Source organism: Denticeps clupeoides, chromosome 3 (assembly GCF_900700375.1).
Source record: "Denticeps clupeoides chromosome 3, fDenClu1.1, whole genome shotgun sequence".
In the NCBI taxonomy this organism is placed as follows: domain Eukaryota; kingdom Metazoa; phylum Chordata; class Actinopteri; order Clupeiformes; family Denticipitidae; genus Denticeps; species Denticeps clupeoides.
The window spans coordinates 32,016,476-32,038,244 of record NC_041709.1 but is presented as its reverse complement, the minus strand read 5'-3'; the positions used below and the strand labels follow the sequence as shown (position 1 = coordinate 32,038,244).

The 21,769-nt window shown below is 45.0% G+C and overlaps 1 long non-coding RNA gene across 1 annotated transcript; it reads right to left on the bottom strand.

Moving 5' to 3' along the window:
* Window positions 1-4,257: 4,257 nt before the first annotated feature.
* LOC114785913 (uncharacterized) lies at window positions 4,258-5,726 on the bottom strand. Its single transcript, XR_003749111.1, has 4 exons — window positions 5,248-5,726; window positions 5,071-5,146; window positions 4,850-4,994; window positions 4,258-4,753 (listed from the first exon to the last, which is right to left on the bottom strand). It is a non-coding gene; the product is annotated as an uncharacterized LOC114785913 (long non-coding RNA).
* Between the last annotated feature and the right edge of the window lie 16,043 nt (window positions 5,727-21,769).

Sequence of the window (21,769 nt, the reverse complement as noted above, 5' to 3'; positions counted from 1 at the left end):
TCCCCAAAGAAGCAACCAATACGTCATTGTGTGTGGAGAGGTCAGGCCTTCGGCCTGACCTCTCCGTTTTTTTTGTGCGTCTCACGGCCTTAACGTGGCAGCCACAAATGCGAGACATGGCCTTTTTGGCCTCCTTCCCTATTTCCCATGTTTTCCTGACCACTGTTGGCGCTAGCAACACATCCAATATGTCAGATCGTGTGTCTCTGCGAGGCCTTCGGCCTCGCCTCGACTCCCGTGTCTCTAGCTTTTACGGCTGGTCACAGGGAGCTGAAAACCTCTTCCTCTGCGCAACAGTAAACCGTACTTTTTACGCTTTGAAGCCAATTTGTGGGCGGGCCGTGCGACCTACCAAAACAAACAATATGTCATATTGTGTGGAGTGGTCAGGCCTTCGGCCTGACCACTCCGTTGTTTCTGTGCGTTTCACGGTCTTATCGTGGCGGCCTTGGACGTAAGACGTGTCCTTTTATTGCCTTTTTCCCGGTTTTCCGGCTTTTCCCGGGTTTTCCAAACCCCCGTTGGTGCCACCGACTCGTCCCATACGTCGGATCGTAAGACTCGGCGAGGCCTTCGGCCTCGCTTCGATTTTCGGGTCGCTAGCTTCAACGGTTAGCCTCAGGGAGCCAAAAACGCGTTCCCGGCACGATGGTAAACGGTACTTTTTACACGTTTTAACCCGATTTGTGGCCGGGCCGTACGACCTACCAAAACAAAAAATATATCATCGTGTGCGGAGTGGTCAGGCCTTCGGCCTGACCACTCCGTTGTTTCTTTACGTTTGACGGTGTTCGCGTGGCGGTCTTTAACATTCTTTAATGTTCATTTTTGCCATTCTCAGCACAATAATAAATGGTCTGTCTTCCTGACAGACCCAATAAACAAAAATAAATTACATAAAGCACATAAATGAATCCATTCTGAGTTGTGCACTCTTGGGATCGGGTCCAGGATTTTGGCTCATTCCTTGATAACATATGTGGAAATGATGAGGTGTGTGATCCTGAAGTAACCACGTGGCCTCGCCCTATCTCCTCCTCATTGGCATTTGAAGCTACACACACAGAAATGTCGCATCCTGGGGAAATTTCAATGTGGGACTTGCTAAAAGTGGCTATAATTCTGCACTATGGATGAATTTAGGAACGAGACTTCAGATTAGCGGACTACTAAAATCGTAATAAAAGCAATATAAACATTTCATAATAGGGGAGCATTTATAGGGAAAAAAGCTCTTGACAATTATCTTACATTTTATGGTCACAGCCACAGTGAAAAGTGAAAGTGAAGTGATTGTCATTGTGATACACAGCACAGCACGAAATGTGTCCCCTGCTTTTAACCTTCACCGTAAACCACCCTAAACCACCACTGCCCCAGATCAGAAGAAAACGGCTTAAAACAACCATGATACAGGATGAATTAATGAATTCACGTTTATTATGTCTTTTATTGTCTGTACTCAGCATGTCTTTCTTTTTCTTCAGTGTGTTTTTGGTAAAAACCCACGGTGCTCTGCAGCTGCGTAAGGAGCTGCTGGAAGTGTTCTTCTAGTTCGTTCCGGGTAACCATTTGTTTAAGATTTTTTACAAGTTTTTTTTGTCTTCTGCACTCATGGTCTCTTTCATCTCTTATCATTTCAACTTCCTCTTTGATTTGCTGGAGCGTTTCTCTTTCTTTGCTGTCTTTCTGATCACAAATCTTTGTCTCTGTCTCCAGGAGAAGCCTCTCTGCCTCTTTCCTGATTTGTCCTTCTGCTTCGAGCTCTTTTTCGACTTCTTCCAATTTACTCCTCAGCATTTCCTTCTCATTCTCCATTGTCTCTTTGTAAAGACGCTGCTTGCTCTCCAGATTCGTATGGAGCTCCTGGAAACATTTTTCCAGTTCGTCCTTCTTAGCCGTCTCATTGAGTAGCGCTTTTTCAAGTTCTTCTCGTCTTGTGCTCTCATGGTCTCTTTCGGCTTTCATTGTTTCAAGTTCTTTTTTTATTTGCTGGAGCGTTTGATTGTTGAAATTTTCTTTTCTGTTTATCTGATTACGGAACTCTGTCTCCTTCTCCCGGAGAAGCCTCTTTAATTGATATCTGCTTCTTCTTTCTGCATCGAGCTCTTTTTCGAATTTCTCTGTCATTCTCTGCTCATCAGCTGCTTCACATATCAGCTTCTCCTGCTCCTTCTGCAGTGTCTCTTTGTAAAGAGCCTGCTGCCTCTGCAGCTGCGTAAGGAGGTTTCTTTCTATCTCCATCTGCTTACAAGTTTGTGTTACCTCAGTTAAACGCCTTTCTGCTTCTTCTCTTTTCTGTTTCTCTATGATCAGCTGTGTTTCAAGCTGTTCAAGATCATTTTCTATATCCAAACTTAGTCTCTGAACATCCTCCATGGAAGTCTGTGTGTCTTTCTCTTGCATTAGGTCTCCATTTAAAGCCAAACTGTCCTTATGTGGGTCATGAGTAGCCGTCTTACCATAATTATTGGAGATCCTCTGTATCTCCTCCATTTCTGGTTTACGGCTTTGATTCTGTGATTCCCAATTGGTGTCTGTATTGACTGTTTTTGTCGGATTAATCTGAACCGATAACATGTTGGTTGCATTGGGCTCAGGAGGAACTTCATCCCTGTCTGATTTACCCTTAATCTTTCGAACAAACTTTTTCCAGTATTTCATTTTCATGTCTAATAAATCTGAGATGAATTATCGCACCTTAAATAGCTGACAATGTCAATGTTCATTCACATTGAAGTATAAAGAAAGCTAAATACTAACGCTACATACTACAAATACTAAAGAACAATTTATTTAGCATAAAGAACATAAAGACCGGCCCAAATAAGTAAAAAGAAAAAGTATAAAGAATAATTTCTTCATTATAAAGAAACAGATCAATTTCCATTGGGTTTAATAAAGTTTTCTGATTGTGAGTAAGAGATCACAGAAACGTGACTGGCTGGGAGAAACATAATTTCCATTTAATCAAACAGTTCTGCTTCTCCAACGTGTTTATGTAAACTTAACCTAATGAAATTATGCAGGCAGAATGTTACATTAAAAGTTCTCTACTTCATTAGCATTCGCCACGCTTGACATATTAGCATCCGCACAAGATGACATATTGTTTGTTTTGGTAGGTCATGTGGCCCTAAAACCTCTTCCTCTGTTTACTATTGTGCAGAGGAAGAGGTTTTCAGCTCCCTGTGACCAGCCGTGAAAGCTAGAGATACAGGAGTCGAGGCGAGGCCAAAGGCTTCATTGGGGACTACAGGATGGCCACAAATCATGACCAAACCATTAAAAGTGTGAAAAACTTTGGTTTCTTAGAATTTGCGATGACACGGTTCACAGCACACACACGACTTTCATGTCAGATTGTGCGGCTTTTTGTTACGTGCCAGCACTGTAATTAAATGGAATCTTAAACCAGCAGCTTCATTAGGATGCCAATCAGCCACATTATTAAGACTGCCTGGTCCGCTTTATTAGGGATGACCTTTCTTTCGGCCATTTCATAAGGGACGCCCTGTCCTTCAGCCACTTTGTTAAATAAGGGACGCCCTGTCCTACAGCCACTTTATAAAGATTGTCACATGTGATACACAGCAGCACAGCACACAGTGAAATTTGTCCTCTGCATTTATCCCATCACCCTGAGTGAGCAGTGGGCAGCCATGACCGGCGCCCGGGGACCAGTGTGTGGGGACGGTGCTTTGCTCAGTGGCACCTCAGTGGTGTCAGTGGATAAGGGTGTCTGATAAATGGTGTAAATGTAAATGTCGTACCCGACTCTGGTGGAAATGCCTGCATCTGTGTAGAGAGCGAACTCAACTCGTCCAACGGCACCATTCTCCATTTATTTACAGAATTTATCAGACTGACCACGTGAGCTTTTATTTCATTTATTTTACTTGAGATAAATAAATTAGACGTGTTGTGTGGTTTTAATGTGACAACACACAACTTTACATCTGTCACAATAATATTTCTGTAATAAAAATGCACTTATGAAGCATTCACGTTTGATGACATCACGTTGCATTTCAAACGGACTAATTAGCACAAAAAAAGCTCAGGAATTCTAGTCAGTAGAAGGTGATGAACTAATTGTCAAGAATACCAGCATCTGCAGCCCCTCCGTCCATCCTGATCACTGTTCTATCAGGAATTCACCGGCTGCTAGAAATTTCATAAGCAAAATTATAAACGACAAAGAGCAGTGAGTTCATACTCATACACATTCAGACTCATTAAACAAAAACCTAGAAATCTTCACTTTCACCAAGTCATGTATGCCTGTGGTTGGGTTTTCAGTTGTTGCAGTCAATAAAATGTGAAAATGCGAAGTGATTCTTCTGATTTAAGGCACTCGCTGTGCTTTTGACGGTTGTGCAGGGCTTCAAAATAAAAGTTCCAAATGGAACGACAGGAGATGATTTAATTTACATCGATTATAGTGCCTTTCAGCTTGTAACATCCATGTAAATTGCGCATTTAAACTTGTGAAAGTCATAAATAATAAAGTTAGTAAGTAAATTAGTAGTAAATAAAGTTTCTAGGTTTTTGTTTAATGAGTGTGAATGTCTGTCGAATACAGAACTCACTGCTAACGTCGCTGAGGTCCCGTGGTCCTGGATTTCTCCTTTAGCATTCCCACACAGGAGACTTCAACCGCTTCCTAGGTGGAGTAATCCCACTGTTGGTTGTGCCTGCGATGCTGCGATGTTGGGGAAGTCTGCAGCCCCAACGCTTGCGGTGTGCATTTCTGATGACGTGACCAAACAGACACAGAAGATGCACGTAGTTAAATGCGAGTGAATGGTTCTTATGGTAGAACTGTGGCTTACCGAGACAAGCTTACAATCAACGTCACCTTCCTCGTTGTCCTCCCTTTTCACTTCCTCCACATTTAGTCCCTCTTTGTGGTGGAACTCATCCAGAAGCTCTGATAGCTTTGCACAGACTTCACCAGAGTCGCTGTGGACTGCAGGTGGATCCTGGTGAATCTGGAAAAAGGTCAAGACTGGAAGCGGTCGGGACAAATAGATGTGACTGAGTGAGTCGGGTTGGAGAGTAAAATACCTTGAGTTCAGGACATGTCTTGATTTCTGTTTGAGTACTCTGATGAATCCACCGCCTACTGTGGGAATGGTCCTTCCTTCAGGCGGCGAAAGGTTAAAATAAAATAAAAAAATCAGGTGATTTTTTGTCACAGGTACCATATTTCTGTCTCGTTCAAGAGTTTCTGTGGGTTTCTACCGTCACTGCATTTTAAACTCTTCCTGCAGAGCGATGATCTGAGAGTCCCAGGACTTTAACGCTTCCTTCAAGGCACCGATTGTCTGTAAACAGCCATCAAAGCTGCAAGTGAATACAAGCTCTTCTGAAAATGTACGCTGAACAGGTCCTGACTCCTGATCTGGCCACCTGATTGGCCGTGGCGAGTCGGCTGTCCCTGTCCTCCAGCTGGAGCTTCAGGAGCCTGTTGGTCTCCGTCTGGACGGTCAGCATTCGGCCCGACTCTGCATCTCCTTCCTTCAGCTTCAGCACCAAACTCTGCAGGATCTGGAACTGGTGCAACTCACACTGACCACACAGAGTCAACGTGAGCTTTTATTTCATTTATTTTACTTGACATAAATAAATTAGACGTGTTGTATGGTTTTAATGCGACAACACACAACTTTACATCTGTCACAATAATATTTCTGTAATAAAAATGCATTTATGAAGCATTCACGTTTGATGACATCACGTTGCATTTCAAACGGACTAATTAGCACAAAAAAGCTCAGCAATTCTAGTCAGTAGAAAGTTATGAACTAATTGTGAAGAATACCAGCATCTGCAGCCCCTCCGTCCATCCTGATCACTGTTCTGTCAGGAATTGAGGGACCTTCAGGATCCTCCAGCGACGCCCGGGTTTTACTCCCCTGCATCGGATCACCGGCTGCCAGAAATTTCATAAGCAAAATTATAAACGACAAAGAGCAGATTTTTCTGCTTCTGCAGATACAAAAGATAAGGCGGTTCGTACGGAGAGCGCCACCCCGAGGCGGGAGAATAGAAAAGCAACTACGCCTCATTTTCAATTACAATCACAATCACATTCTTTCTGAGCTCTAGTTGTTTAGTGTGACTCACACAATGAAATCAGCCATTCACATTGTTCCTAAGGTCTTGTTCCTTAATCTGATTGGCTGTAAAAAAGAATGACGTCATCAACATTTCTATATTTAAGTGGCGAACTGACAAGAAACAAATCATTTCAGATTTTAGAGAGTTAAGTACAGAGCTACAGAAATGAAGCAGTGGAAGAAGTTTGTTAGATTGATCAAGCGTCCCTTCTGCAAAAAGAAGGTTCCTGTTGAGCCCAACATGACCGGCCTGAAATCAGTTCAGAATGGTCAGATGGAGGGATTGACAGAACAGATCCACAACCTCGAGGAGGTGATGGAGACGTTCCAGGACAAGGATAACTATGCAGAAAAGGAGCAGATGCTGAGGGCCTCTAATGATAAACTGAAGATGGCTCTTCATGAGGCGCGTGAGAACAATCTGGCTCTTGTTGGAGACCTGAAGCGCCTGAAAGATAGAGACCTTTCCATTCAGGTCCTTCGGAGAGAAAAAACAGCAGAACTGGAAGCGGCAAGAGACCGCGAACGTCTGCGATATGAGGATCTCCAAAGACAGCTGAGCATGGAGAGACAAGACAGAGAAGAAGCAGAAAGGCGTTTCTCTGATGAAGTAGAGACTAGTAAGCAGATGGAGAAGAAGAGTGAAGAGGCTCTTTATGAAGAAATGCTGCAGAAGGAGAATAAGGAGAAGGACCAGTTAAGAAGGGAAATGGAAGATGAGCAGAGGAGAAGAGAGGAAGTTGAAAGAGAACTTGAAGCAGAAAAAGAACACATGGAAGAGGCAGAGAGGCTTCTCCTGGAGACCAAGAAAAAGTTCCACGAACAGCTGGAGATCAAAGAAAGTCTCAACGAAGAGACACTCCAGCCAATAAAACAGGAACTTGAAATGATGAGAGCCGTAAGAGACTATGAGCGCGAAGGACGAGAAGAACTTCTCAAAGAAACGGCTACCAGGAACGAACTGGAAAAACGTTGCCTGGACATAAATCAAACAACTGGGAGTAATGAGATTGAGGAAATTCTGGAGATCCTCCTCAAAAGGGAGAAGGAACTGTCTGGGGAACAGGAGAAGACAACAGAAAGGAAAAGAGAACTAGAGCGTCTTCTAGAAGCTTCACAAAAAAACGCGAAGAAAGGAAATAAATACAAGCCCAGGCCTGGGCAGCGACAGAGAAGAATGATGGATGGAGGAAACAGCAAAGAAACAAACATGTTTTACATGCGAGGAGGGGTCGGGTGTGGATTAAAAAATGTGTCTTTCGAGATGAATCTAAAAAAATTGTTTAAATAAAAAATATACAAATAAAAAAGAATGAAGTCTGTCTGACTGTCTTAAGCACCACACATCTGAAACACCTGGTCTTACATAAGAGAACCATTACAAATCATTTAATAATCCAGTACAAATGGTCATATAATAAAATGTATAAACAATAAACAAACTTGCACTGGTGTCCAATTGGCCCATTTGTATAGGGGGCGTGGCAGCCAGTGTGCTTTAGGTTACATTTACATTTACAGCATTTACCAGACGCACTTATCCAGAGCGACTTACAATCAGTAGTTACAGGGACAGTCCCCCCGGAGACACTCATGGGTTAAGTGTCTTGCTCAGGGACACGATGGTAGTAAGTGGGATTTGAACCTGGGTCTTCTGGTTTGTAGGCGAGTGTGTTACCCGCTAGGCTACTACCACCCCACATCCCATCCCATAAAAAACAAACAACTTTTTTGACAGTTGTAAAGTCTCAAAATTGTTTTGATTGATCGTATCTGAGAAGCACTGGATTGTCATGAGATCATTTTTTTATTGAGTGACGGAAACAAATGACCACGTCCACCTCGTTTTCTGAGACGGCGGGTTTTATCGTTGGATGGAAACGGTGGACCTGTGAAGAACTTGTCCTGAAGACGTTCTAGTACGGTTGTGTGAAGCTGGTTTCACAGTACAGGCGGTAACCCTGACGCCGGCTCCCCGCTCGTCCTGTCCCCGGAGTGAACTCGGAGGTGCGTCCGCAGGTTGTCCGCCCGGGCGAAGCTCTTGCTGCGACACAGGCAGGTGTGGGGCCTTTCGGCCGTGTGGATCCTCTGGTGGAGCTTCATGTGGCATGGATCTGGATCTCGTGGACCTGCAGGAGCCTCGTCTGGCCGCGCCTGGAGCACCTCCGGTGCGTTGTGAGGTTTTCCCGCGTCGTGTAGCGGATGTACGATTCCTCGGGGACGTTCCCGTCATCAGAGCTGGCCCTGCCGGTCTCCCCTGGACAACAAACACATCAACACATGGGTTCAGTCGCTATAACCTTCCACGAACTACTGCTCAAAAGTCCTGTCCAGACAACATGATCCTGTTCGTTCATGTTTAGAACGTTCTGGAGTCGCTGCTATCCAGAGCCGGTTCATGTCAAGGGGCGGTAGTAGCCTAGTGGCTAACACACTTGCCTATGAACCAGAAGACTACAGAGTCACAGGTTCAAACCCCACTTACTACCATTGAGTCCCTGAGCAAGACACTTAACCCTGAGTGTCTCCAGGGGGGGACTGTCCCTGTAACTACTGATTGTAAGGAGCTCTGGATAAGGGCGTCTGATAAATGCTGTAAATGTAAAATGTAAATGACTACTAATTACTCATTTTCAGCATAAATATTTGACATTTCTGCCATTAATCAGACGCCCTTATACAGAGCGCCTTACAGTATTTACAGATACAGTCCCCCTGAAAACACAATGGTAGTAAGTGGGGTTCGAGCCCTAGCGGTTAAGGAAGCGGCCCCGTAATCAGAAGGTTGCCGGTTCGAATCCCGATCCGCCAAGGCGACACTGAGCAAAGCACCGTCTCCACGCGCTTATTGTCCTGGGTCGAGGGGGATATACAGGGCTGTGGGGGCAGGGTGAGGGGTCGATTTGGGAGGTCGAAGGGAGCAGGCAGGTTATTCGGGCAAGAGGTCAAAGATCAGGAAGGCCAGCATCAAAGAAACGATCTCAAAGGGCGGGCGGAGATGGCTGCCCGGTTTTATGTTGAACCCCATTCTCCTTCGTTTACGGATCGCGGTCGTTGTCGTCTGCCCCCTGGGGGCCAGGCGGTGGGACGGCGGCCATGACAATTACAGATACGTGGTTACAACGATAGTGAAGCCGTTTCTGATGGAAGACCAGGAACGAATGATCTGTCTGGAATGATACGAGCGAGCGTTGGACGCAATGTTTTTTGTGCAAGTTAGCGGTGAGTTCATACTCATACACATTCAGACTCATTAAACAAAAACCTAGAAATCTTCACTTTCACCAAGTCATGTATGCCTGTGGTTGGGTTTTCAGTTGTTGCAGTCAATAAAATGTGAAAATGCGAAGTGATTCTTCTGATTTAAGGCACTCGCTGTGCTTTTGACGGTTGTGCAGGGCTTCAAAATAAAAGTTCCAAATGGAACGACAGGAGATGATTTAATTTACATCGATTATAGTGCCTTTCAGCTTGTAACATCCATGTAAATCATGCACTTTCAGACTTGTGAAAGTCATAAATAATAAAGTTAGTAAGTAAATTAGTAGTAAATAAAGTTTCTAGGTTTTTGTTTAATGAGTGTGAATGTCTGTCGAATACAGAACTCACTGCTAACGTCGCTGAGGTCCCGTGGTCCTGGATTTCTCCTTTAGCATTCCCACACAGGAGACTTCAACCGCTTCCTAGGTGGAGTAATCCCACTGTTGGTTGTGCCTGCGATGCTGCGATGTTGGGGAAGTCTGCAGCCCCAACGCTTGCGGTGTGCATTTCTGATGACGTGACCAAACAGACACAGAAGATGCACGTAGTTAAATGCGAGTGAATGGTTCTTATGGTAGAACTGTGGCTTACCGAGACAAGCTTACAATCAACGTCACCTTCCTCGTTGTCCTCCCTTTTCACTTCCTCCACATTTAGTCCCTCTTTGTGGTGGAACTCATCCAGAAGCTCTGATAGCTTTGCACAGACTTCACCAGAGTCGCTGTGGACTGCAGGTGGATCCTGGTGAATCTGGAAAAAGGTCAAGACTGGAAGCGGTCGGGACAAATAGATGTGACTGAGTGAGTCGGGTTGGAGAGTAAAATACCTTGAGTTCAGGACATGTCTTGATTTCTGTTTGAGTACTCTGATGAATCCACCGCCTACTGTGGGAATGGTCCTTCCTTCAGGCGGCGAAAGGTTAAAATAAAATAAAAAAATCAGGTGATTTTTTGTCACAGGTACCATATTTCTGTCTCGTTCAAGAGTTTCTGTGGGTTTCTACCGTCACTGCATTTTAAACTCTTCCTGCAGAGCGATGATCTGAGAGTCCCAGGACTTTAACGCTTCCTTCAAGGCACCGATTGTCTGTAAACAGCCATCAAAGCTGCAAGTGAATACAAGCTCTTCTGAAAATGTACGCTGAACAGGTCCTGACTCCTGATCTGGCCACCCGATTGGCCGTGGCGAGTCGGCTGTCCCTGTCCTCCAGCTGGAGCTTCAGGAGCCTGTTGGTCTCCGTCTGGACGGTCAGCATTCGGCCCGACTCTGCATCTCCTTCCTTCAGCTTCAGCACCAAACTCTGCAGGATCTGGAACTGGTGCAACTCACACTGACCACACAGAGTCAACGTGAGCTTTTATTTCATTTATTTTACTTGACATAAATAAATTAGACGTGTTGTATGGTTTTAATGCGACAACACACAACTTTACATCTGTCACAATAATATTTCTGTAATAAAAATGCATTTATGAAGCATTTACGTTTGATGACATCACGTTGCATTTCAAACGGACTAATTAGCACAAAAAAGCTCAGCAATTCTAGTCAGTAGAAGGTGATGAACTAATTGTGAAGAATACCAGAATCTGCAGCCCCTCCGTCCATCCTGATCACTGTTCTGTCAGGAATTCACCGGCTGCTAGAAATTTCATAAGCAAAATTATAAACGACAAAGAGCAGATTTTTCTGCTTCTGCAGATAAAAAAGATGAGTCCGAAACGTACGGACAGCGCCACCCTGAGGCGGGAGAATAGAAAAGCAACTACGCCTCATTTTCAATTACAAAGTCGGTTAGTCCCGCCCACTCATTCCTGATTGGTCAAAAACTTCCTCCTCTCCTGATTTTATTGGCTGAGCAAAGAATGACTTCCTTAATAGCCAATCACATGGAAGCAGTTCATAGACCGGCGCTTTGTCAGAAGTATTCGCTCCTGACTAATTTCCTGAGGGATTAATAACGTTTTCTGATTCTAATTCTTACGTTTTCTGATTATGATTCATTTCTGATTCTTACTCTATAGTTGGGCCGCATGGCGGCGTGGCATTTAGCAGTAGATCGTAAGTGTGACAGCGTAACAGGACTAAAAGATTCAGGATAATGAGAAAGGGAGTGACTATATAGTAATGGTTATTTTGACATTTATATAGATTAATATACAGTGAACGAGTGAATTTTTCATTTCTATGCCGTACAGGCTCCGCATCCCCAAATCCCGCACTAGCATCCTCACAACAACAACAACAAAAAAAAAAAACGAAATGTGATGGCTGGATGAAATCACAATGTTTCTGAGCTCTTGTTCTTTAGCATAATCAGCTGAATGAAACCAGCCAATCACATTCTTTCTGAGCTCTAGTTGTTTAGTGTGACTCACACAATGAAATCAGCCATTCACATTGTTCCTAAGGTCTTGTTCCTTAATCTGATTGGCTGTAAAAAAGAATGACGTCATCAACATTTCTATATTTAAGTGGCGAACTGACAAGAAACAAATCATTTCAGATTTTAGAGAGTTAAGTACAGAGCTACAGAAATGAAGCAGTGGAAGAAGTTTGTTAGATTGATCAAGCGTCCCTTCTGCAAAAAGAAGGTTCCTGTTGAGCCCAACATGACCGGCCTGAAATCAGTTCAGAATGGTCAGATGGAGGGATTGACAGAACAGATCCACAACCTCGAGGAGGTGATGGAGACGTTCCAGGACAAGGATAACTATGCAGAAAAGGAGCAGATGCTGAGGGCCTCTAATGATAAACTGAAGATGGCTCTTCATGAGGCGCGTGAGAACAATCTGGCTCTTGTTGGAGACCTGAAGCGCCTGAAAGATAGAGACCTTTCCATTCAGGTCCTTCGGCGAGAAAAAATAGCAGAACTGGAAGCGGCAAGAGACCGCGAACGTCTGCGATATGAGGATCTCCAAAGACAGCTGAGCATGGAGAGACAAGACAGAGAAGAAGCAGAAAGGCGTTTCTCTGATGAAGCAGAGACTAGTAAGCAGATGGAGAAGAAGAGTGAAGAGGCTCTTTATGAAGAAATGCTGCAGAAGGAGAATAAGGAGAAGGACGAGTTAAGAAGGGAAATGGAAGATGAGCAGAGGAGAAGAGAGGAAGTTGAAAGAGAACTTGAAGCAGAAAAAGAACACATGGAAGAGGCAGAGAGGCTTCTCCTGGAGACCAAGAAAAAGTTCCACGAACAGCTGGAGATCAAAGAAAGTCTCAACGAAGAGACACTCCAGCCAATAAAACAGGAACTTGAAATGATGAGAGCCGTAAGAGACTATGAGCGCGAAGGACGAGAAGAACTTCTCAAAGAAACGGCTACCAGGAACGAACTGGAAAAACGTTGCCTGGACATAAATCAAACAACTGGGAGTAATGAGATTGAGGAAATTCTGGAGATCCTCCTCAAAAGGGAGAAGGAACTGTCTGGGGAACAGGAGAAGACAACAGAAAGGAAAAGAGAACTAGAGCGTCTTCTAGAAGCTTCACAAAAAAACGCGAAGAAAGGAAATAAATACAAGCCCAGGCCTGGGCAGCGACAGAGAAGAATGATGGATGGAGGAAACAGCAAAGAAACAAACATGTTTTACATGCGAGGAGGGGTCGGGTGTGGATTAAAAAATGTGTCTTTCGAGATGAATCTAAAAAAATTGTTTAAATAAAAAATATACAAATAAAAAAGAATGAAGTCTGTCTGACTGTCTTAAGCACCACACATCTGAAACACCTGGTCTTACATAAGAGAACCATTACAAATCATTTAATAATCCAGTACAAATGGTCATATAATAAAATGTATAAACAATAAACAAACTTGCACTGGTGTCCAATTGGCCCATTTGTATAGGGGGCGTGGCAGCCAGTGTGCTTTAGGTTACATTTACATTTACAGCATTTACCAGACGCACTTATCCAGAGCGACTTACAATCAGTAGTTACAGGGACAGTCCCCCCGGAGACACTCATGGGTTAAGTGTCTTGCTCAGGGACACGATGGTAGTAAGTGGGATTTGAACCTGGGTCTTCTGGTTTGTAGGCGAGTGTGTTACCCGCTAGGCTACTACCACCCCACATCCCATCCCATAAAAAACAAACAACTTTTTTGACAGTTGTAAAGTCTCAAAATTGTTTTGATTGATCGTATCTGAGAAGCACTGGATTGTCATGAGATCATTTTTTTATTGAGTGACGGAAACAAATGACCACGTCCACCTCGTTTTCTGAGACGGCGGGTTTTATCGTTGGATGGAAACGGTGGACCTGTGAAGAACTTGTCCTGAAGACGTTCTAGTACGGTTGTGTGAAGCTGGTTTCACAGTACAGGCGGTAACCCTGACGCCGGCTCCCCGCTCGTCCTGTCCCCGGAGTGAACTCGGAGGTGCGTCCGCAGGTTGTCCGCCCGGGCGAAGCTCTTGCTGCGACACAGGCAGGTGTGGGGCCTTTCGGCCGTGTGGATCCTCTGGTGGAGCTTCATGTGGCATGGATCTGGATCTCGTGGACCTGCAGGAGCCTCGTCTGGCCGCGCCTGGAGCACCTCCGGTGCGTTGTGAGGTTTTCCCGCGTCGTGTAGCGGATGTACGATTCCTCGGGGACGTTCCCGTCATCAGAGCTGGCCCTGCCGGTCTCCCCTGGACAACAAACACATCAACACATGGGTTCAGTCGCTATAACCTTCCACGAACTACTGCTCAAAAGTCCTGTCCAGACAACATGATCCTGTTCGTTCATGTTTAGAACGTTCTGGAGTCGCTGCTATCCAGAGCCGGTTCATGTCAAGGGGCGGTAGTAGCCTAGTGGCTAACACACTTGCCTATGAACCAGAAGACTACAGAGTCACAGGTTCAAACCCCACTTACTACCATTGAGTCCCTGAGCAAGACACTTAACCCTGAGTGTCTCCAGGGGGGGACTGTCCCTGTAACTACTGATTGTAAGGAGCTCTGGATAAGGGCGTCTGATAAATGCTGTAAATGTAAAATGTAAATGACTACTAATTACTCATTTTCAGCATAAATATTTGACATTTCTGCCATTAATCAGACGCCCTTATACAGAGCGCCTTACAGTATTTACAGATACAGTCCCCCTGAAAACACAATGGTAGTAAGTGGGGTTCGAGCCCTAGCGGTTAAGGAAGCGGCCCCGTAATCAGAAGGTTGCCGGTTCGAATCCCGATCCGCCAAGGCGACACTGAGCAAAGCACCGTCTCCACGCGCTTATTGTCCTGGGTCGAGGGGGATATACAGGGCTGTGGGGGCAGGGTGAGGGGTCGATTTGGGAGGTCGAAGGGAGCAGGCAGGTTATTCGGGCAAGAGGTCAAAGATCAGGAAGGCCAGCATCAAAGAAACGATCTCAAAGGGCGGGCGGAGATGGCTGCCCGGTTTTATGTTGAACCCCATTCTCCTTCGTTTACGGATCGCGGTCGTTGTCGTCTGCCCCCTGGGGGCCAGGCGGTGGGACGGCGGCCATGACAATTACAGATACGTGGTTACAACGATAGTGAAGCCGTTTCTGATGGAAGACCAGGAACGAATGATCTGTCTGGAATGATACGAGCGAGCGTTGGACGCAATGTTTTTTGTGCAAGTTAGCGGTGAGTTCATACTCATACACATTCAGACTCATTAAACAAAAACCTAGAAATCTTCACTTTCACCAAGTCATGTATGCCTGTGGTTGGGTTTTCAGTTGTTGCAGTCAATAAAATGTGAAAATGCGAAGTGATTCTTCTGATTTAAGGCACTCGCTGTGCTTTTGACGGTTGTGCAGGGCTTCAAAATAAAAGTTCCAAATGGAACGACAGGAGATGATTTAATTTACATCGATTATAGTGCCTTTCAGCTTGTAACATCCATGTAAATCATGCACTTTCAGACTTGTGAAAGTCATAAATAATAAAGTTAGTAAGTAAATTAGTAGTAAATAAAGTTTCTAGGTTTTTGTTTAATGAGTGTGAATGTCTGTCGAATACAGAACTCACTGCTAACGTCGCTGAGGTCCCGTGGTCCTGGATTTCTCCTTTAGCATTCCCACACAGGAGACTTCAACCGCTTCCTAGGTGGAGTAATCCCACTGTTGGTTGTGCCTGCGATGCTGCGATGTTGGGGAAGTCTGCAGCCCCAACGCTTGCGGTGTGCATTTCTGATGACGTGACCAAACAGACACAGAAGATGCACGTAGTTAAATGCGAGTGAATGGTTCTTATGGTAGAACTGTGGCTTACCGAGACAAGCTTACAATCAACGTCACCTTCCTCGTTGTCCTCCCTTTTCACTTCCTCCACATTTAGTCCCTCTTTGTGGTGGAACTCATCCAGAAGCTCTGATAGCTTTGCACAGACTTCACCAGAGTCGCTGTGGACTGCAGGTGGATCCTGGTGAATCTGGAAAAAGGTCAAGACTGGAAGCGGTCGGGACAAATAGATGTGACTGAGTGAGTCGGGTTGGAGAGTAAAATACCTTGAGTTCAGGACATGTCTTGATTTCTGTTTGAGTACTCTGATGAATCCACCGCCTACTGTGGGAATGGTCCTTCCTTCAGGCGGCGAAAGGTTAAAATAAAATAAAAAAATCAGGTGATTTTTTGTCACAGGTACCATATTTCTGTCTCGTTCAAGAGTTTCTGTGGGTTTCTACCGTCACTGCATTTTAAACTCTTCCTGCAGAGCGATGATCTGAGAGTCCCAGGACTTTAACGCTTCCTTCAAGGCACCGATTGTCTGTAAACAGCCATCAAAGCTGCAAGTGAATACAAGCTCTTCTGAAAATGTACGCTGAACAGGTCCTGACTCCTGATCTGGCCACCCGATTGGCCGTGGCGAGTCGGCTGTCCCTGTCCTCCAGCTGGAGCTTCAGGAGCCTGTTGGTCTCCGTCTGGACGGTCAGCATTCGGCCCGACTCTGCATCTCCTTCCTTCAGCTTCAGCACCAAACTCTGCAGGATCTGGAACTGGTGCAACTCACACTGACCACACAGAGTCAACGTGAGCTTTTATTTCATTTATTTTACTTGACATAAATAAATTAGACGTGTTGTATGGTTTTAATGCGACAACACACAACTTTACATCTGTCACAATAATATTTCTGTAATAAAAATGCATTTATGAAGCATTTACGTTTGATGACATCACGTTGCATTTCAAACGGACTAATTAGCACAAAAAAGCTCAGCAATTCTAGTCAGTAGAAGGTGATGAACTAATTGTGAAGAATACCAGAATCTGCAGCCCCTCCGTCCATCCTGATCACTGTTCTGTCAGGAATTCACCGGCTGCTAGAAATTTCATAAGCAAAATTATAAACGACAAAGAGCAGATTTTTCTGCTTCTGCAGATAAAAAAGATGAGTCCGAAACGTACGGACAGCGCCACCCTGAGGCGGGAGAATAGAAAAGCAACTACGCCTCATTTTCAATTACAAAGTCGGTTAGTCCCGCCCACTCATTCCTGATTGGTCAAAAACTTCCTCCTCTCCTGATTTTATTGGCTGAGCAAAGAATGACTTCCTTAATAGCCAATCACATGGAAGCAGTTCATAGACCGGCGCTTTGTCAGAAGTATTCGCTCCTGACTAATTTCCTGAGGGATTAATAACGTTTTCTGATTCTAATTCTTACGTTTTCTGATTATGATTCATTTCTGATTCTTACTCTATAGTTGGGCCGCATGGCGGCGTGGCATTTAGCAGTAGATCGTAAGTGTGACAGCGTAACAGGACTAAAAGATTCAGGATAATGAGAAAGGGAGTGACTATATAGTAATGGTTATTTTGACATTTATATAGATTAATATACAGTGAACGAGTGAATTTTTCATTTCTATGCCGTACAGGCTCCGCATCCCCAAATCCCGCACTAGCATCCTCACAACAACAACAACAAAAAAAAAAAACGAAATGTGATGGCTGGATGAAATCACAATGTTTCTGAGCTCTTGTTCTTTAGCATAATCAGCTGAATGAAACCAGCCAATCACATTCTTTCTGAGCTCTAGTTGTTTAGTGTGACTCACACAATGAAATCAGCCATTCACATTGTTCCTAAGGTCTTGTTCCTTAATCTGATTGGCTGTAAAAAAGAATGACGTCATCAACATTTCTATATTTAAGTGGCGAACTGACAAGAAACAAATCATTTCAGATTTTAGAGAGTTAAGTACAGAGCTACAGAAATGAAGCAGTGGAAGAAGTTTGTTAGATTGATCAAGCGTCCCTTCTGCAAAAAGAAGGTTCCTGTTGAGCCCAACATGACCGGCCTGAAATCAGTTCAGAATGGTCAGATGGAGGGATTGACAGAACAGATCCACAACCTCGAGGAGGTGATGGAGACGTTCCAGGACAAGGATAACTATGCAGAAAAGGAGCAGATGCTGAGGGCCTCTAATGATAAACTGAAGATGGCTCTTCATGAGGCGCGTGAGAACAATCTGGCTCTTGTTGGAGACCTGAAGCGCCTGAAAGATAGAGACCTTTCCATTCAGGTCCTTCGGCGAGAAAAAATAGCAGAACTGGAAGCGGCAAGAGACCGCGAACGTCTGCGATATGAGGATCTCCAAAGACAGCTGAGCATGGAGAGACAAGACAGAGAAGAAGCAGAAAGGCGTTTCTCTGATGAAGCAGAGACTAGTAAGCAGATGGAGAAGAAGAGTGAAGAGGCTCTTTATGAAGAAATGCTGCAGAAGGAGAATAAGGAGAAGGACGAGTTAAGAAGGGAAATGGAAGATGAGCAGAGGAGAAGAGAGGAAGTTGAAAGAGAACTTGAAGCAGAAAAAGAACACATGGAAGAGGCAGAGAGGCTTCTCCTGGAGACCAAGAAAAAGTTCCACGAACAGCTGGAGATCAAAGAAAGTCTCAACGAAGAGACACTCCAGCCAATAAAACAGGAACTTGAAATGATGAGAGCCGTAAGAGACTATGAGCGCGAAGGACGAGAAGAACTTCTCAAAGAAACGGCTACCAGGAACGAACTGGAAAAACGTTGCCTGGACATAAATCAAACAACTGGGAGTAATGAGATTGAGGAAATTCTGGAGATCCTCCTCAAAAGGGAGAAGGAACTGTCTGGGGAACAGGAGAAGACAACAGAAAGGAAAAGAGAACTAGAGCGTCTTCTAGAAGCTTCACAAAAAAACGCGAAGAAAGGAAATAAATACAAGCCCAGGCCTGGGCAGCGACAGAGAAGAATGATGGATGGAGGAAACAGCAAAGAAACAAACATGTTTTACATGCGAGGAGGGGTCGGGTGTGGATTAAAAAATGTGTCTTTCGAGATGAATCTAAAAAAATTGTTTAAATAAAAAATATACAAATAAAAAAGAATGAAGTCTGTCTGACTGTCTTAAGCACCACACATCTGAAACACCTGGTCTTACATAAGAGAACCATTACAAATCATTTAATAATCCAGTACAAATGGTCATATAATAAAATGTATAAACAATAAACAAACTTGCACTGGTGTCCAATTGGCCCATTTGTATAGGGGGCGTGGCAGCCAGTGTGCTTTAGGTTACATTTACATTTACAGCATTTACCAGACGCACTTATCCAGAGCGACTTACAATCAGTAGTTACAGGGACAGTCCCCCCGGAGACACTCATGGGTTAAGTGTCTTGCTCAGGGACACGATGGTAGTAAGTGGGATTTGAACCTGGGTCTTCTGGTTTGTAGGCGAGTGTGTTACCCGCTAGGCTACTACCACCCCACATCCCATCCCATAAAAAACAAACAACTTTTTTGACAGTTGTAAAGTCTCAAAATTGTTTTGATTGATCGTATCTGAGAAGCACTGGATTGTCATGAGATCATTTTTTTATTGAGTGACGGAAACAAATGACCACGTCCACCTCGTTTTCTGAGACGGCGGGTTTTATCGTTGGATGGAAACGGTGGACCTGTGAAGAACTTGTCCTGAAGACGTTCTAGTACGGTTGTGTGAAGCTGGTTTCACAGTACAGGCGGTAACCCTGACGCCGGCTCCCCGCTCGTCCTGTCCCCGGAGTGAACTCGGAGGTGCGTCCGCAGGTTGTCCGCCCGGGCGAAGCTCTTGCTGCGACACAGGCAGGTGTGGGGCCTTTCGGCCGTGTGGATCCTCTGGTGGAGCTTCATGTGGCATGGATCTGGATCTCGTGGACCTGCAGGAGCCTCGTCTGGCCGCGCCTGGAGCACCTCCGGTGCGTTGTGAGGTTTTCCCGCGTCGTGTAGCGGATGTACGATTCCTCGGGGACGTTCCCGTCATCAGAGCTGGCCCTGCCGGTCTCCCCTGGACAACAAACACATCAACACATGGGTTCAGTCGCTATAACCTTCCACGAACTACTGCTCAAAAGTCCTGTCCAGACAACATGATCCTGTTCGTTCATGTTTAGAACGTTCTGGAGTCGCTGCTATCCAGAGCCGGTTCATGTCAAGGGGCGGTAGTAGCCTAGTGGCTAACACACTTGCCTATGAACCAGAAGACTACAGAGTCACAGGTTCAAACCCCACTTACTACCATTGAGTCCCTGAGCAAGACACTTAACCCTGAGTGTCTCCAGGGGGGGACTGTCCCTGTAACTACTGATTGTAAGGAGCTCTGGATAAGGGCGTCTGATAAATGCTGTAAATGTAAAATGTAAATGACTACTAATTACTCATTTTCAGCATAAATATTTGACATTTCTGCCATTAATCAGACGCCCTTATACAGAGCGCCTTACAGTATTTACAGATACAGTCCCCCTGAAAACACAATGGTAGTAAGTGGGGTTCGAGCCCTAGCGGTTAAGGAAGCGGCCCCGTAATCAGAAGGTTGCCGGTTCGAATCCCGATCCGCCAAGGCGACACTGAGCAAAGCACCGTCTCCACGCGCTTATTGTCCTGGGTCGAGGGGGATATACAGGGCTGTGGGGGCAGGGTGAGGGGTCGATTTGGGAGGTCGAAGGGAGCAGGCAGGTTATTCGGGCAAGAGGTCAAAGATCAGGAAGGCCAGCATCAAAGAAACGATCTCAAAGGGCGGGCGGAGATGGCTGCCCGGTTTTATGTTGAACCCCATTCTCCTTCGTTTACGGATCGCGGTCGTTGTCGTCTGCCCCCTGGGGGCCAGGCGGTGGGACGGCGGCCATGACAATTACAGATACGTGGTTACAACGATAGTGAAGCCGTTTCTGATGGAAGACCAGGAACGAATGATCTGTCTGGAATGATACGAGCGAGCGTTGGACGCAATGTTTTTTGTGCAAGTTAGCGGTGAGTTCATACTCATACACATTCAGACTCATTAAACAAAAACCTAGAAATCTTCACTTTCACCAAGTCATGTATGCCTGTGGTTGGGTTTTCAGTTGTTGCAGTCAATAAAATGTGAAAATGCGAAGTGATTCTTCTGATTTAAGGCACTCGCTGTGCTTTTGACGGTTGTGCAGGGCTTCAAAATAAAAGTTCCAAATGGAACGACAGGAGATGATTTAATTTACATCGATTATAGTGCCTTTCAGCTTGTAACATCCATGTAAATCATGCACTTTCAGACTTGTGAAAGTCATAAATAATAAAGTTAGTAAGTAAATTAGTAGTAAATAAAGTTTCTAGGTTTTTGTTTAATGAGTGTGAATGTCTGTCGAATACAGAACTCACTGCTAACGTCGCTGAGGTCCCGTGGTCCTGGATTTCTCCTTTAGCATTCCCACACAGGAGACTTCAACCGCTTCCTAGGTGGAGTAATCCCACTGTTGGTTGTGCCTGCGATGCTGCGATGTTGGGGAAGTCTGCAGCCCCAACGCTTGCGGTGTGCATTTCTGATGACGTGACCAAACAGACACAGAAGATGCACGTAGTTAAATGCGAGTGAATGGTTCTTATGGTAGAACTGTGGCTTACCGAGACAAGCTTACAATCAACGTCACCTTCCTCGTTGTCCTCCCTTTTCACTTCCTCCACATTTAGTCCCTCTTTGTGGTGGAACTCATCCAGAAGCTCTGATAGCTTTGCACAGACTTCACCAGAGTCGCTGTGGACTGCAGGTGGATCCTGGTGAATCTGGAAAAAGGTCAAGACTGGAAGCGGTCGGGACAAATAGATGTGACTGAGTGAGTCGGGTTGGAGAGTAAAATACCTTGAGTTCAGGACATGTCTTGATTTCTGTTTGAGTACTCTGATGAATCCACCGCCTACTGTGGGAATGGTCCTTCCTTCAGGCGGCGAAAGGTTAAAATAAAATAAAAAAATCAGGTGATTTTTTGTCACAGGTACCATATTTCTGTCTCGTTCAAGAGTTTCTGTGGGTTTCTACCGTCACTGCATTTTAAACTCTTCCTGCAGAGCGATGATCTGAGAGTCCCAGGACTTTAACGCTTCCTTCAAGGCACCGATTGTCTGTAAACAGCCATCAAAGCTGCAAGTGAATAC